General features: G+C 43.1%; 1 protein-coding gene across 1 annotated transcript in view; it reads left to right on the forward strand.

Annotated features, from left to right (window-relative positions):
* Positions 1-13,696, forward strand: part of Erich6b (glutamate rich 6B) — a 47,862-nt gene that overhangs the window by 588 nt on the left and 33,578 nt on the right. The window contains exon 2 of the mRNA XM_070028425.1: positions 9,356-9,407. The gene's annotated coding sequence lies outside the window, so the exon portion shown is untranslated. The remainder of the gene's footprint in view (positions 1-9,355; positions 9,408-13,696) is intronic.

A 13,696-nucleotide genomic window follows, 5' to 3' on the forward strand; every position in this document is an offset into this window, starting at 1 on the left:
CCCTGGGAAACTACATTTTAACATGTGCCCTGGATGTCGGAAGTGGGGAAAAGGTGGGGGTGGGGGGTGTCTGCAAAAGATTGGTCCAAGATGGTTGGTTCAACAGAACTTTTGGACTTCAGTGTTTTCCCCTGGCATGTCCTATGAATCCAGACAAGCACTCAAGAGGGCACCACAACACTCACAGGAATAGGTTCCCTTCAAGAGGAAAAGCACTGCCTTCCACCCAGAATTCCACCAGTAGGCTAAGACACTCTAAACGGAAGACAGTATCCACAGCCCAAGGATGCCCTGAACTTGCAAAACACTGTAAGCTTCCTTGAGGTCCTGCACAGAAATGAGGCTTTGTCCTTTGCTCCAGCTACAATTTCTACACATCTGCTGGCAGAACACCAGTATGGCCAAGGCTTCTGTGGCCCACCCACCCTATTCCCTTCCCCAGCCTCTCTGCTCCCTGAGCCCATTCAATCCTTAGGTTTTCTCCATGGAGAGATGGTAAGGTAAATGGATGAAACACTCAAATAGAAATTTGGATTGCAGTTAGACTTCTGTGTGCCTCTTCTTCCTCTGGACCAACTATTCCGTGCATATGCTTCTGTTGAAACCCCATTGTGGGCTAGCCTCTGTAATGACTATGGTCTTAGGATAGATATACAAACAAACATTAGCAGTTTAGTAGGACAAGAGCAGTGAAAGAGCTGGAAGGTTGTTATGATTTGAATATAAAATGACCCACCACCTCCTTCCTCCCCCGCCTAGGCTCATGGAATTTGGAAGGTTCTGGAAACTTTAGAACTAGGGCCTAGTTAGAGGAAACAGGTTCCAGGGTTCCAGGGGCATGTTTTGAAGGTTATGCTTAGCCTTAGTTCTCATCTCTTCTTCTCCCACTTCATCCTCCTTCCTCTACCCACCCCCACTCCCATCCTTTCTGTCCACAATAAGATAAATACCTTTTCCTCCACATACTTCTACTACCATGATGGTCTGTCCACACACTATGGATTGAACCCTCTGAAACCATGAGCCAGTATAAATCTTTATTTCTCTGAGTTGCTTGTTGTCTTAAGTATTTTGGTCACAGTGATGATAAAACTAGCACAGAAAATTAGTGCCAGTGAGGTGAGGTCTTCCTTTTTTTTTTTTTTTTTTTTTTTTTTGTGGTCCGGTCGTGGGCCTGAACTCTGGGCCTGGGCGCTGTCCCTCAGCTCTTCAGCTCCAGGCTAGCACTCTACCACTGGAGCCACAGCGCCACTTCCGGCTTTTTTTTTTTTTTGTTTATGGGTGCTGAGGAATTGAACCCAGGGCCTCAAGCATGCAAGGCAAGCCCTCTACCACTGAGCCACCTTCCCAGCCCCAAGGTCATTGTTATGGCAAAGCCTGACCATGTGGTTCTTAAGCCTTTGGAACTGGTCTGTAAGAATGTGAAGAAGACTGGAGATATAGGCCAGAGAAGCTATAAGCAGAGCTTAATGAACAGTTGTGATGGAAGCTCAAAAGACTAGAATGCTGATAGAAATCCAGACAGTTAAAAAGTGTGCTCATGAGGCTCCAGATGGGAATTTACATTGGGAATTGGACTAGAAAGTATTCATGTTACATTCTGGCAAAAGAATGTGTGTACATGTTGTCTGTGTCCTAAGACTTTGGGTGAGACTAAATTTAAACCTTATGCACTGTTTTGTGGAGGAAATATCAAGACAACATAGCATTTAGGCTGTAGCATAATTGCTGCTACTTTTAAGTGATTTCCAGTAAGAACACGGAGCAAAAGGCAGAACAGAAAGATTTGGAGAATGAAAAGCTTGGTTCAAAAAGAAAGACGTAGTTGTTAAAAATAGATTAGTGGGATTAAAAAGAAACCAGTTCCTTTGCATCAGGACATCTCAGGAATTGACCACACTCCATCCATCACAGGGTCATATGGAAGAACAAACTCATTTGGAGACTTTCTTGAGAAGACAGCATCTGGAGGCACCCTGCTGGCAAAGGAGGCCTTGGAAAGTATTTCCCAAGGATTCCTTTCCCTTTGCACAGGCTCCCAGGCCATGAGAAACTTTGCACCCATGGTCCACATGGATCATGCCGTGGCTTGAGCTTGGAACTGACCTTGGTGTCACTCACATGATAGTGGTTTTGTAGACATGCAGAATAAGAGTTAAAAGGGCTCTACAGGCTTCCATCCAGATTTCAAAGGAAGGCCTGGGAGACCAATCAGTGTGTGGCAGTGTTAGTGTCTCTGCAGGATGTCCCTGGAGGGAGGTTCTGAGGGGAAAGCCTAAGCTGAGATTGCTAAGAGTTGAAGATGCCAAGAGTGTCTATAGCTTCACTGCCAAGTGAAGCTATGGACAACCCTTGTAGCCAGTCTAGAAGGGAGGCCTTGCGGTCAGCAGGTGGCAGCGCTATGGGAATAGGCCTTTCTGTATCCCCTAGAATTTATATCATGACCTTCTCCAGATGCATCACAGAGGCACAGATTTAGTGCCTGCCCTGCTGGGTTTTCAGTCTTGCCCTGATCCAATCCTTCCTAGTTATTTTCTTATCCTTCCCTTGTGAAGTGTAAAGGGTATTCTGTGCCATTGTATATTGGAGATAACACAACTTTTTATTTTTAAAACAAAGAGTTTACTTTGAGTCACAAAGGAAACGTTGAACTTGGACTTTTTAAACAATGTTGAAATTGCTAAGACTTGTAGGAAACACTTGGAAATGGACTAAACGCATTTTGCATTACAAAATAGTCATGAGCGTTTGTAGTCCACGGAGAGAAAGTTATGACTCGAATATAAAAATGTTCATGTGGGGCTGGAAAGGTGGCTTGGTAGTAGAGTTCTTGCCTTGCATGCATGAGGCTCTGGGTTCTATTCCTCAACACCACATAAGTAGAAAAAGCTGGAAGTTGCCCTGTGGCTCAAGTGGTAGAGCGCTAGCCTTGAGCTGAAGAGCTGAGGGACAGCACCCAGGCCCAAAGTTCAGGCCCCACAACCAACAACAACAACAACAAAGCTCATGTTTGGTCTCTCACCAGTAGGAGAAGTGTTTAAGAGTGATCTGAAAGCTTTAGGAGGTGGGTCTAGCTAGAAAAAGTAGGTCAGTGGAGGCATGGCTGGTCTCAGGTAACTCCATCACTCTCTCTGGCTCCTGACTGCCATGAGGTGAACAACCTCTTCCTGCACCAATATGGTGTTGTGTCCAGGTGCATGGAGCTAAGTATCCATGGACTGAAACTCTGAGCATAGTAATTCTTCCTCTTTGGAGTTGTTTCCTTTAGGTATGTTGTCGCCCTGATGAGAGGAGTTTGGTTATCAGTTTGATGACAACCCAGCTTTTTACTTGCTCATAGCTTTGAGCCAGGTTTTCAGAACTCAACCATGTGTGAGATCTGTGCTTACCCAGGACTAGAACTCACTGCCTTGGAGCTACACTTGACCAAGTTCATGCCCAGTGCTGTCAGTACTTCTCACTGAGGTCTAGTTCTCAGAACTCCTGAAAACAGATGAAACTTAGCATCTCTGATTGAACTGATTTGTGCAGCTAGATCAGGAAGCACTAGATAGAGATTCAGGGACAGTGAATGGATGACACAAGACACCTGGCTCAGAACCTACTGATTCCCAAAACTCTCTCATCTTTTGGCTGCAGGCATTTCTTTCTCTTAAAAAAGCTCACTGCCACAAGGATTGTCCTCACTGAACAAAGGGATAGAATAATAGATCCACCAAGGTTGCTCATTCTCTATCCTTAAAAATTCCCAGAAAGTTTCAGGCTCTGGGCACCATGCTGAGCTTTACCACGTGCAAACACATCATCCTGCCAGAATTCCAAAGATGCTAGTCTTCATGTTGAGGATGGCTTCTAAGCAACCTGACTCATTACACTGAGAGACACAAAAGCAGTCATCACCATGAAGTCCATTTGCACTTGATATTAGCAGTCTTCTCAATGACTATCTGGTCATTTTCATGAAAAGCCTCCTTGTCTGTGATTCTGTCTCATGCTGATCTCCAGTTTCCTCATAGACAGTCCCCTGTCTCTCTAGCCCACCATGTAAAATCTTACAAGCTCTGGTCAAAGCAGCTGCACCTGATTCTTTAGGGAGGCAACATGGTAAAGAAGAGTCTACTGATTAGGCAGACCGGAAAGAAGAGAAAAAGGCTACAACTGCACAGCTTCTTCTGTAAATGAGCTTTTCTGGAACAGCCTCTGGCTAGCTTTGAATTAAGTGAGGACTGCAATTTTCCTCACTGGACCATATACTCTAGGAGCTAGGGTAGTGCTGGCTTTCTACTGGCCTCTTCATTACCTCCTCTTACAGATTATTACTCTTCAATTCATGCTAAGATTGATGTCCTGGACTGGAGTTGTAGCTCGGTGGTAGAGTGTTTATTGGTACATGGCAGGCCCTGGGTTCAAACTCCAATACCTCAAAGAAGAGTCTCTTATTTTTCTACTCATTATATAATAATATCATGCTCTAACTTATATAATTTATGCTTCTGTCTCCCCACTTAAGCAAGATATAGGGTGTTTGGGTGGTGATGTTTTCTTTTTTGTTTTTGTGTGGTACTGAGGTTTGAACTGAGGGACTTAAGATTGTTAGACAAGTGCTCTATCACCTGAAATATGTGTCTTTCCCTTTTTCCTTCATTATTTTTGATCTTTGAATTTATGCCTAGGCCAATCAGGATCACAATCATTCTATTATGTTTCCTATTTTGCTGGGATGACAAGCACACACCACCACACCCAGCTTTTTCTTTGTTGATGAGTTCTTGAGAATTTTTTGTTCAATGTGTCCTTAAACCACAGTCCTCCAGATCTCTGCCTCCTAAGCTGACAGAATTATGCCTATGAGTCACTATGTATGGCTGTAAGAAGAGTTTAAAATCCGTAGGTGGGTGTCTTTGCATACTTGCAGCCCTAATATCTAACAGCATCTGATTACTTTTATAGTCTGAAAGAGACTGGGTCTGGTGGCTCATGCCTATAACATCAACTACTCAGAAGGCAGATATTAGGCAGTTCATTGTTCAAAGTCAGCCTGGAAAAGCTTAACTAGACCTCACTTCAATCAAAATGCCAGGCATGGTGCTATGTATCTGTAGTCCCAACCATGCGGGAAGCATAGGTTAGAAGAATCACAGTCCATGGCCAGCCCTAAACAAAATCATAAAACTCCATCGGAAAAATAACTACAACAAGTGGGTGTTGATGCTTCTTGCCTGTATTCCTAAGTACTCAGGAGGCTGAGATCTGAAGATTGCCATTTGAAGCCAGTCTGGGCAGGAAAGTCTGTGAGACTCTTTTACCAAAACAGACCGGAAGTGGTGCTGTGGCTCAATTGGTAGAGAGCTAGTTTTGAGCAAAAGAGGCTCAGCAACAGTGTCCAGGCCCAGAGTTCAAGCCTTAGGACTGACCAAAAAAACTCCCTGAATCAAAAAAGTCTGGGGCCATGACTCAGGTGGTAGAACACCTGCCTAACAAGCACAAGATCTTGAGTTCAAACCCAAATACCTTCCAGAGGGGCTGGGAAGGTGGCTCAGTGGTAGAGTGCTTGCCTTGCATGCATGAGGCCCTGGGTTCAATTCCTCAGCACCACATAAGCAGAAAAAGCTGGAAGTGGTGCTGTGGCTCAAGTGGTAGAGCACTAGACTTGAGCTGAAGAGCTGAGGGACAGTGCCCAGGCCCAGAGTTCAGGCACCATGACTGGCAAAAAAAAAAAAAAAAAAAAATACCCTCCAGAAAAAAAAAAAAGTCTGCAAGATATATTTTTAGAAGGGAAGAGAAAAAAAGAGGAAACTTGGGCACTTTTAACTTTCGGAAGCATATTATACCAGGCTTCATTAACATGCCTAATGATAAAATCAGGATTTACATCTTGGAAGGATGAGGCAAACCCAGCAAGAGGAAATTTTAATACCAATCCATTAAGAAGACCCTGTATGAGGTTCAAAAAAGAAACATAAGCTTAACACAGGAGAACACAAAAAGGGAATACCAAATAGAAAAGCTACCTTCACAGATTTGTGACTCACTGTAGAACAAGTGTGTTTTGTGCAGCTCAGTGGGAGGGGTGAAGAGTGGTGAAGAGCAGACTCAGGAAGGCTAGCTGGGTGGTGGGGGGAGGGGCAAGGGAAGAAGATTTAGCAGCAGAAGTGATGCTTTTTGTTATGTACATAAGAACAGTGCCTGGCATGGAGAAATGGTGGCTGTGGTGTTTGCCATAACTACTATTTCCAGTGTCATGGATGTTATTTATTATCTGTTAGAACTTCCCAACAGCCAGCCTCCCTTGGTCTCCATCCTTGGAAATCCTAGGTTATCACCAGGAAGCCACCTGTCTGGGGTGTTTGTTGACTTGATCCCTAACCCATAATTGTGATCCTAGGAACAATAGTTCCCCATGTCCTGTGTAGCAAAAGCCGTCAATCTAATTCTTTGCTGGGCAGACTGTCTTTCCAGAAAGAAGCTGTGCACTGTGCATTTGCGGCCATGTGTCACAGTCTAGCAGCCTCTCTGAAGCATCTCTTTGATGTTGGAAAGGAAAATTGCTTTGTGTGAAAGCTCCTTTAATCTTACATAGCTACAAATGCCTTGTATCTTTGGGGATATGCCAAACTGCTCTTCGTATTTCAGAATTAATCTTATTAAAGAAAGCTCTGTTTAATCTCCCACTGCTGTTTAGCAGAGATGTTGAATAATTCTGCACCTGTCCTTTTTGCCAACTTGCCATGTGTGTTTCCTAGATTTGCTACTGTAGAGGAAAACGCATCAGCAAGTTCAGGCTGGACAATGGGAGAGTCTTTTCAGTTCAATGCTGTACTTAGAGGAAGGCTCCTTTTTAAGTCTTTATCTCAATTTCTCTAGAAATAAGGGAATCAAGGGAAAGAAGAAGAGGAAACTGCTAGAAAGAAGCACGTGATAGAGTGAAGTTGCTTCATCAACTATGCAACTCCATATAATGTGCTCAGGGGGAAAAAAGTTCATATGAAAAGTTCATATGACGTAATTATCTGTTATGTTTTCCCAAAGAATGTAGAAAACCTTCACTAGATTAACTGGACTGAAAAATATGGTGTGTGTGTGTGTGTGTGTGTGTGTGTGTGTGTGTGTGTGTGTGTGTGTGTGTGTGTGTGTGTGTGTGTGTGTGTGTGTACACGTGCGTGCGTGTGAGTGTGTGTGTGCACGTGTGTGTACATGTGCATGCGTGTGTGTGTGTGTGCACGTGTGTGTGTGTATGTGCGCGTGTGTGTGTGAAATTATGAGCTTCTTGTCTCTCAACACACTTTTATATCATCTCTGTTAGGAATCATCATGACCCAAAGACATGCCATATTGGACAATCACATTTATTCATTCTGGCAATTATTTATTGCTTTCTTTCTATGTGCCAGGCCTATCTAGGTGGTAAGAATACAATGATGAACAAGAAAACATATTCAATTTCTGTTTCTAAATGCATAATCCTGTGAACACGATCTGTTCAGGAGTAACAAATGTCACAAGGAAACCAATGTGATGATTTCACATTGACTGACTAGAAGCAGGAGTGAATTTAGGGAAGGGCTAACTGCCAAGGAAGGCCTCATTGAGGAGACAGTCTATGAGCTAAAACTTGAGGAGGAAGAGCCCATGAAGCATGTGAACATCTTCAAGTAGCCAGACAGTTTTGCAGACAGTAGGAGGGTTCCCAGGAGAACCCTGAGGTGGGAACAGGATCTATTAAGGGGAAGAAAGACAGAAACAGGGCCAGCTTGGATGGGCTTTGGAAGTCTTTCAAAGTGAAAGGGGAGCTATAGGGAGATTTTAAGGAAGTAATGCTGAGGTTGGAGGCATGACTCAGTAGGTAGAGTAAAGCATCAGGTACCAAGTTCAAGTCCCAGTCTCAAATCAAAAGAAAAAGAAAGAAAAAGAAAACAATCTTGCTTAAAGAATGGATTTTGGAGTATGGGATTGGAAGCAGGAAGACAGTTACAGAACATGGAGGATGAAGAAGGTGATCATGTATAGTAATGAGAAGACTGGACTGGGATAGAGATAAGACTGAGAGGACTTCCTGGTGAGTGTGTTTGGGAAGTTGAGTAAGAGTCACCAAGAATGACCCCAGTTTTTCCAGGTGAGCAATGGGTAAAATATACTAGAAGTTCCCAAACTCTATGTTCAGGAAACCCTTACTATCTCAGTGAATTGTTCGATGTTCCTAGCCCAAAAGAAATCCATAATGGTTCTAACTATTAGATACTATGCCTACATAATGTAGTATTTATATCTCATCTCTGTGCCACATATCTATACCTCAACTTAATACAAAGAAAGCAACAGAAAGGGAAGGAGAGGCAGGGCCCAGTTGGTAGAGTGCTAGCCAGTGAGCAAAAGCATCGGGTACCAAGTTTGAGTCCTGGTCACAGACAAAAAAGAAAAGAAAAAAGAAATTATTAGAAAGCTGGGCATCGGTGGCTCATGCCCATAATTCTAGTTACTCAGGAGGCTGATATCTGAGGATCACAATTCAAAGCCAGCCTGGACAGAGAAATCCTCAAGACTGACTGTTACTAAAAAGCTATAATGAGGTATGACTCAACTGGTAGAGTGCCAGCCATGAATGGAAAAAACCGAGAGCACAAGGCCCTGACTTCAAGTCCCAGTACTGACACAAGAAAGAAAGAAAAATAATGAAAGAGAGAGAGGGGGAGGGAGGAAGGAAAGAAAGAAAGAAAGGAAAGAAAGAAAGAATGAAAGAAAGAAAGAATGAAAGAACAAAAGAAAGAAAGGAAGAAAGAAAGAACGAAAGAAAGAATGAAAGAACAAAAGAAAGAAAGAAAGAAAGAAAGAAAGAAACAAAGAAAGAAAGAAAGAAAGAAACAAAGAAAAGAAGGAAGGAAAGAAGGAATGAAGGAAAGAAGGAGAGACAAAGACAAAGAAAGAGAAGAAAAAGCAGCAGCAGCACCTAGGAACCAATGGCTCATGCTATAATCTAGCTACTTAGGAGGCTAAGACCTGAGGATCATGGATTGAGACTTTCATGTCCAATCAACTACCCCAAAAATCCAGAAGTGGTGCTGTAGCTCAAGTGCTAGCCTGAGCAAAAAAAAAGCATCTGTTCATGTGTCCCCACTGAGAACTGCACAGTTCTGGGGGCTTGGAATGAGACCGGGCACACGATCCTCGTTTCAATCCCACACTGACTTTTGTATGACACTTGTGTTTTAGCTCAACAGCTGCTAGAATCTATCCCAGCTTTGCAAAACATGCCATCACTGGAAAGAATGTGGCATAAAATTACTAGCTCCCAGGAAGTTCAACAGATGTTTTTCTAATTTTTCTGAATAACAAACCAGAATTTTTTCTTTCTTTTCAGCCATCACAGTTGAGAAATCTCCTGGCTTGGTCTCAGTTCCCTTCTCGACCCTGTAAGTACTGAGCTCTGGTCCTGCCAGGGTTGTAGTGTTTCAAGTTTTAAAGTTACAGTCGTGGTCTCAAATAGCTCTTACTTGTCCACCCTGTTAGCCACAAATGTGATCCTCAAAATGTCACATCAAAATGAATCTCTGTGATGAGATTTCATTTCTCTACAGAAAAAGCATTCTAAATGCATTTCCCACTGAAAACTCAAGATTAGGTAAGTGTTGAATGTTATCATCAATGGGACTTTGAACACAGTCTGATTTCTCCCCACTACCCCCATGAGATGTAGAACTTGCGCCTGCTTCTACACTGGCATCTTAGCCCACTGGAAGTATAAACAGAGTGCACCCCAAATTGACACAATCCAAAATCGAGCTATCTGAAATTGAATTTGCCATCTGTTATAAAGTTGCTTTGTTGCTGGTAATTTCAGATTTGAAGGAGGTTAATTAGAAGGCTCTCTGAAGGACTTTCAAAAATCAGTCCAGTAAACTTTTAACTGAAGTTGTCTTTTCATGTAAAATAATTTCTTTGAATTAGGAAGAGCTGTATGTAGTATTCATTTGTTCTTTAAAATAATTGCCATGAAAGTCTCTAAATACTTGAAAGAATCCCTAAGAGCTTGAGATGAGAATATTATTGGAAAGAAGATATATGTTGCACATCTCCTCTTTTTCTGAGTGGCTGATTTAGACATTGGGATTGACCACACCTAAGATGCAGGGGGGAGGGGGTCCTTAATATGATGCTTACTTGCTGTGGCCTGAGGCTTGTTAGAGAGCTTCAATGAACCTGGCAAAATGTCTTATGTAGTCTAGACACATGGTAAGTTCTACCTAAAGGACAGAGCTACTGCTCCCTTCTCCCCTCCCACCATCCACTCTTACTGTTCTTATCAAGGAGGATTATTGTTTAACTCGTGTGTGCAGAAGAGACCAAACAACAAAGCCAGTCCAAGAAGGAAGCCTAGGGGAAGTTCCCAAGGAAGGGGCTCCATCTCTGAAAACCTGTCCCTCCACCCTGATGATCACTGACCACACCATACTTGGGGACCCCAGACCTGAGTCCACACCCTAAAGTGGCCACATGTTACTTATCTAACCTTAGGGAGGCATTTGATTTCTCTGAACCTTGGCACTTACCATGTAACAGGCAAGTGCCGACGCTGGCTGTCCACGGTGCCAGGATGCAGAACGCACATAGGGCACTGGGAAGTGCTCTGCAGCTCCAAGCACTACGCCAGCAGCTGTGGCACAGGCTAAAAGCCAAATCTGGACAGTTCGCTGTCATGGCCTGGGAGAAGTGAGGAGACGTATCAGACGTCAGGAATTCCTAAGCAGCGAGTAAGCCAGATGGAGACTGAACCTCTCTGAACCACCCCTTAAGAGAAAAGGGAAACCTTGAGTGGGCAGGCGTCTCAGGAGGTGGACGAGGAGGCGCCCCTCAAGGAACTGAGAGGAGAAGGGTCAGTGGGTTGAAAGAGATGGAACTCGGATTCTAGGGGAGGAGTCTCAGGGGTCAGGGGAGAGATATCAGAGGTCGAAGAGAGAGGCCTCAGGGTGCCAGGGAAGGTAGGTGGAAAGCCTGATGCAGCCAGCTGAACATGGAAACAGCTATGATCTTCACGACCTCATGTCCAGCCAAAAAAAAAGATCCCCTTCATGCCCACTTTGGTTCATTTTTGATACTCAGAAAACATTCTTTCCTTCCTATATTTTTTGACCCTCCAAATACAAGCCTCCTTTCCTTACCAATGAAGTGGAAGTATGGAGTACATCAGGGCTAGCTATGAGGATGAAAGGGCCTAGCAGTGCCACTGCCGTGGGAAGGGAGACCCCTTCCCCAGCATCTGCTGCTCGGTGACCATCCGTAAGATGGAGGGCTATAGCCAGCATCCTCCAGGCACTATGGCAAGAGTTATGTGTCCTCTTTTCAGTCTCATCGTTAAATCAGCCATTTGCAGAGGAGTATTCTGTTTTGTTTGTCTTAGCTATTTATGTCTCCTCATTTATTTCTACAAAGAATGTCCACCTTAGAATAAAAAATGGGACCTACAAACAAACTTCACTGTGAGGAAATCCATCAACCTCTCATTTCCTATGCACAGTGTGGAAGGTCTTGTGGTGTGTATTGACCTGGACATAAAGTTTCACCTCCTTCATTAAATAGTGTGTGCATATAACCAGCAAATATGCAAGGCAAAGCATATGGTTCATTACTACTACTCTTGTTGCTGTTCCTTTATTCAGTCAGCAGGTTTTACGGAGTGGCTATTAAGTACCTAACACTATGCTATATCCATGGATGGTGACTTGTGTGAACATGTCACTTACCACCACCAAATGGAGCCAGAAAGAGAACTGCCAAATCATGACTAGGCAAAGAGAGAGAAGAAGCAGAGCACTTGTTCTGTCTTCTGTTTTCTCACTTTTGGTAGAAACATGGGAGCAGATAAAAATCATTTCTCCAATATAAAAATAAAATAGGATAAACAAAAGATCATTTGTAACGATAAGCCAGGTGCCAATTGAAAAATCACAGACCAAGGCAGAAAAAGAGAGGGAACACATCTCATACGAAGAATACAGACTTGATTCAACATCAGTGCTTCCATATGAGAAAGCCAGCCCAGGATCAACTCCTAGATCTAAGAGAAGCCAGAAATTTCTATTCTTTGTGAATTCTGCAGATTCTAAATTTTTGCTCCTATGTTTAGAAAAATCACTAAACTGAATCAGAATGTCTGCTGGCTTCATATCCTATGAAAGCCACTGTCTTGGGAAGTGAGGCTAGCCTAGAGCTTAAAGAAGTACAATATCCAGTAACAAACACGTAGCTTGTTCTGTTGTCACCACAGACATGAACCTGCAATCTGTCTAAAACCTTCATCAAAATGCATCAAGATCTGAATCACAAACTAGAGGAAGGATGTTTGTCTCGGGCACTGGGCTTAAGGTTGCTACTACTATTTATTTCTGACGATAGGCTTTTCCTTCCAAATCTCTGGGAGATTTAAAGGGAAGATGTTCAGGATACAGTTTCTTTTCCGACCTTTGGAATGGAATGCAGCTGCTTAAACCTCTTTTTTCCATATGTATAGAAGGCCTGATGAGAAAATGGAAAGAAAAGAATCATAACCCTGAATGACAGCATGCTGTTGATGAATACAATCTGTTTTGTCCAGGAGCCCAGCTGATTTATTTTGATCTTATAAGCAGCTAAAAATCCTGAAAGGCTGGAAATCCTGAAGTATAAGCCTTGGATAGAATGGATGTGCCCGTGTGCACCCTCCACCCATCCTAGGTAGACCTGCACAGACCCACACTTCAAGAAAACTAAAACTAGAACAGCCATGAACTCGTTAAGAAAAACATTTTATTCAACACTATTGCCATAGGAAAAAAGAGACCTCAGTATCGAATGGGGCTGATTCTGAATACAACATAGGCCATGGGAATTTCTGAGCATCCATAGAGTAGGATGAGTAAACAGAAAACAAACATCAATGTGTCATGTGACAGGTGGAAGTTTATGAAACGTTGGGAACCAAGGGCATTCTGGCTAATCCCCCACCTGACAGGATTGTTGCTGAAGACAGGCCAAGGAGTTCAGACCTCACCTGAGAGATGGTGGAGGATAAGGAACCTGGCCAGACATTGAAGATGATCACATCTCCAGTCAGAAGGAAGTTCTTGTTAAACCAATTTAGCCAAGTCCTTGCTATGTGGGATTTTACAAGGATGTGTATTATAGATCTGAAAGAAAGCTCAGAAGACTGACTAAAGTTTGGTCAAGCAAGGAATATTTATCATCCTCTCCAATTCCTTTCACCACCCCTGACTCTGGGCTTATGGGGAAGACATCAGAACCATAAGAATAGAAGTAGATAGCAATCATGGCTAGAGTGTTTAATTTTTAAGTCAAAGAAAGCTTGGATCAACTTTCTTTAAATCGAAGAAGTGTCTGGGGATGGTGGTACATGCCTGTAATCCCAGCTACACAGGAGGTATAGGTGAGAAGAACAGCTAGGAAGGCTACACAGTCCAAGGCTAGCCCTAGCCACTAAATAACAAAAATAAATAAATAAAGGCTAACAGTATGGCTCATTTGGTACAATAGGTAACTAGCAAGCATGAGGCCCTGAGTTCAAATTCAGTGCTACCAAAATAAGCACATTAAATAAATGAATAAATAAATGGGAATGCTTTCTGTAGACATAGAATTCGGTCCTGACGCTTCCTCATAGTACATTCTTTGTCCCAAAGACAGCTACCTACACCACCAATCATGTGTT

The sequence above is a fragment of the Dipodomys merriami genome, unplaced genomic scaffold (genome assembly GCF_024711535.1).
Source record: "Dipodomys merriami isolate MVZ:Mamm:240054 unplaced genomic scaffold, mDipMer1.0.p SCAF_192, whole genome shotgun sequence".
NCBI lineage: Eukaryota > Metazoa > Chordata > Mammalia > Rodentia > Heteromyidae > Dipodomys > Dipodomys merriami.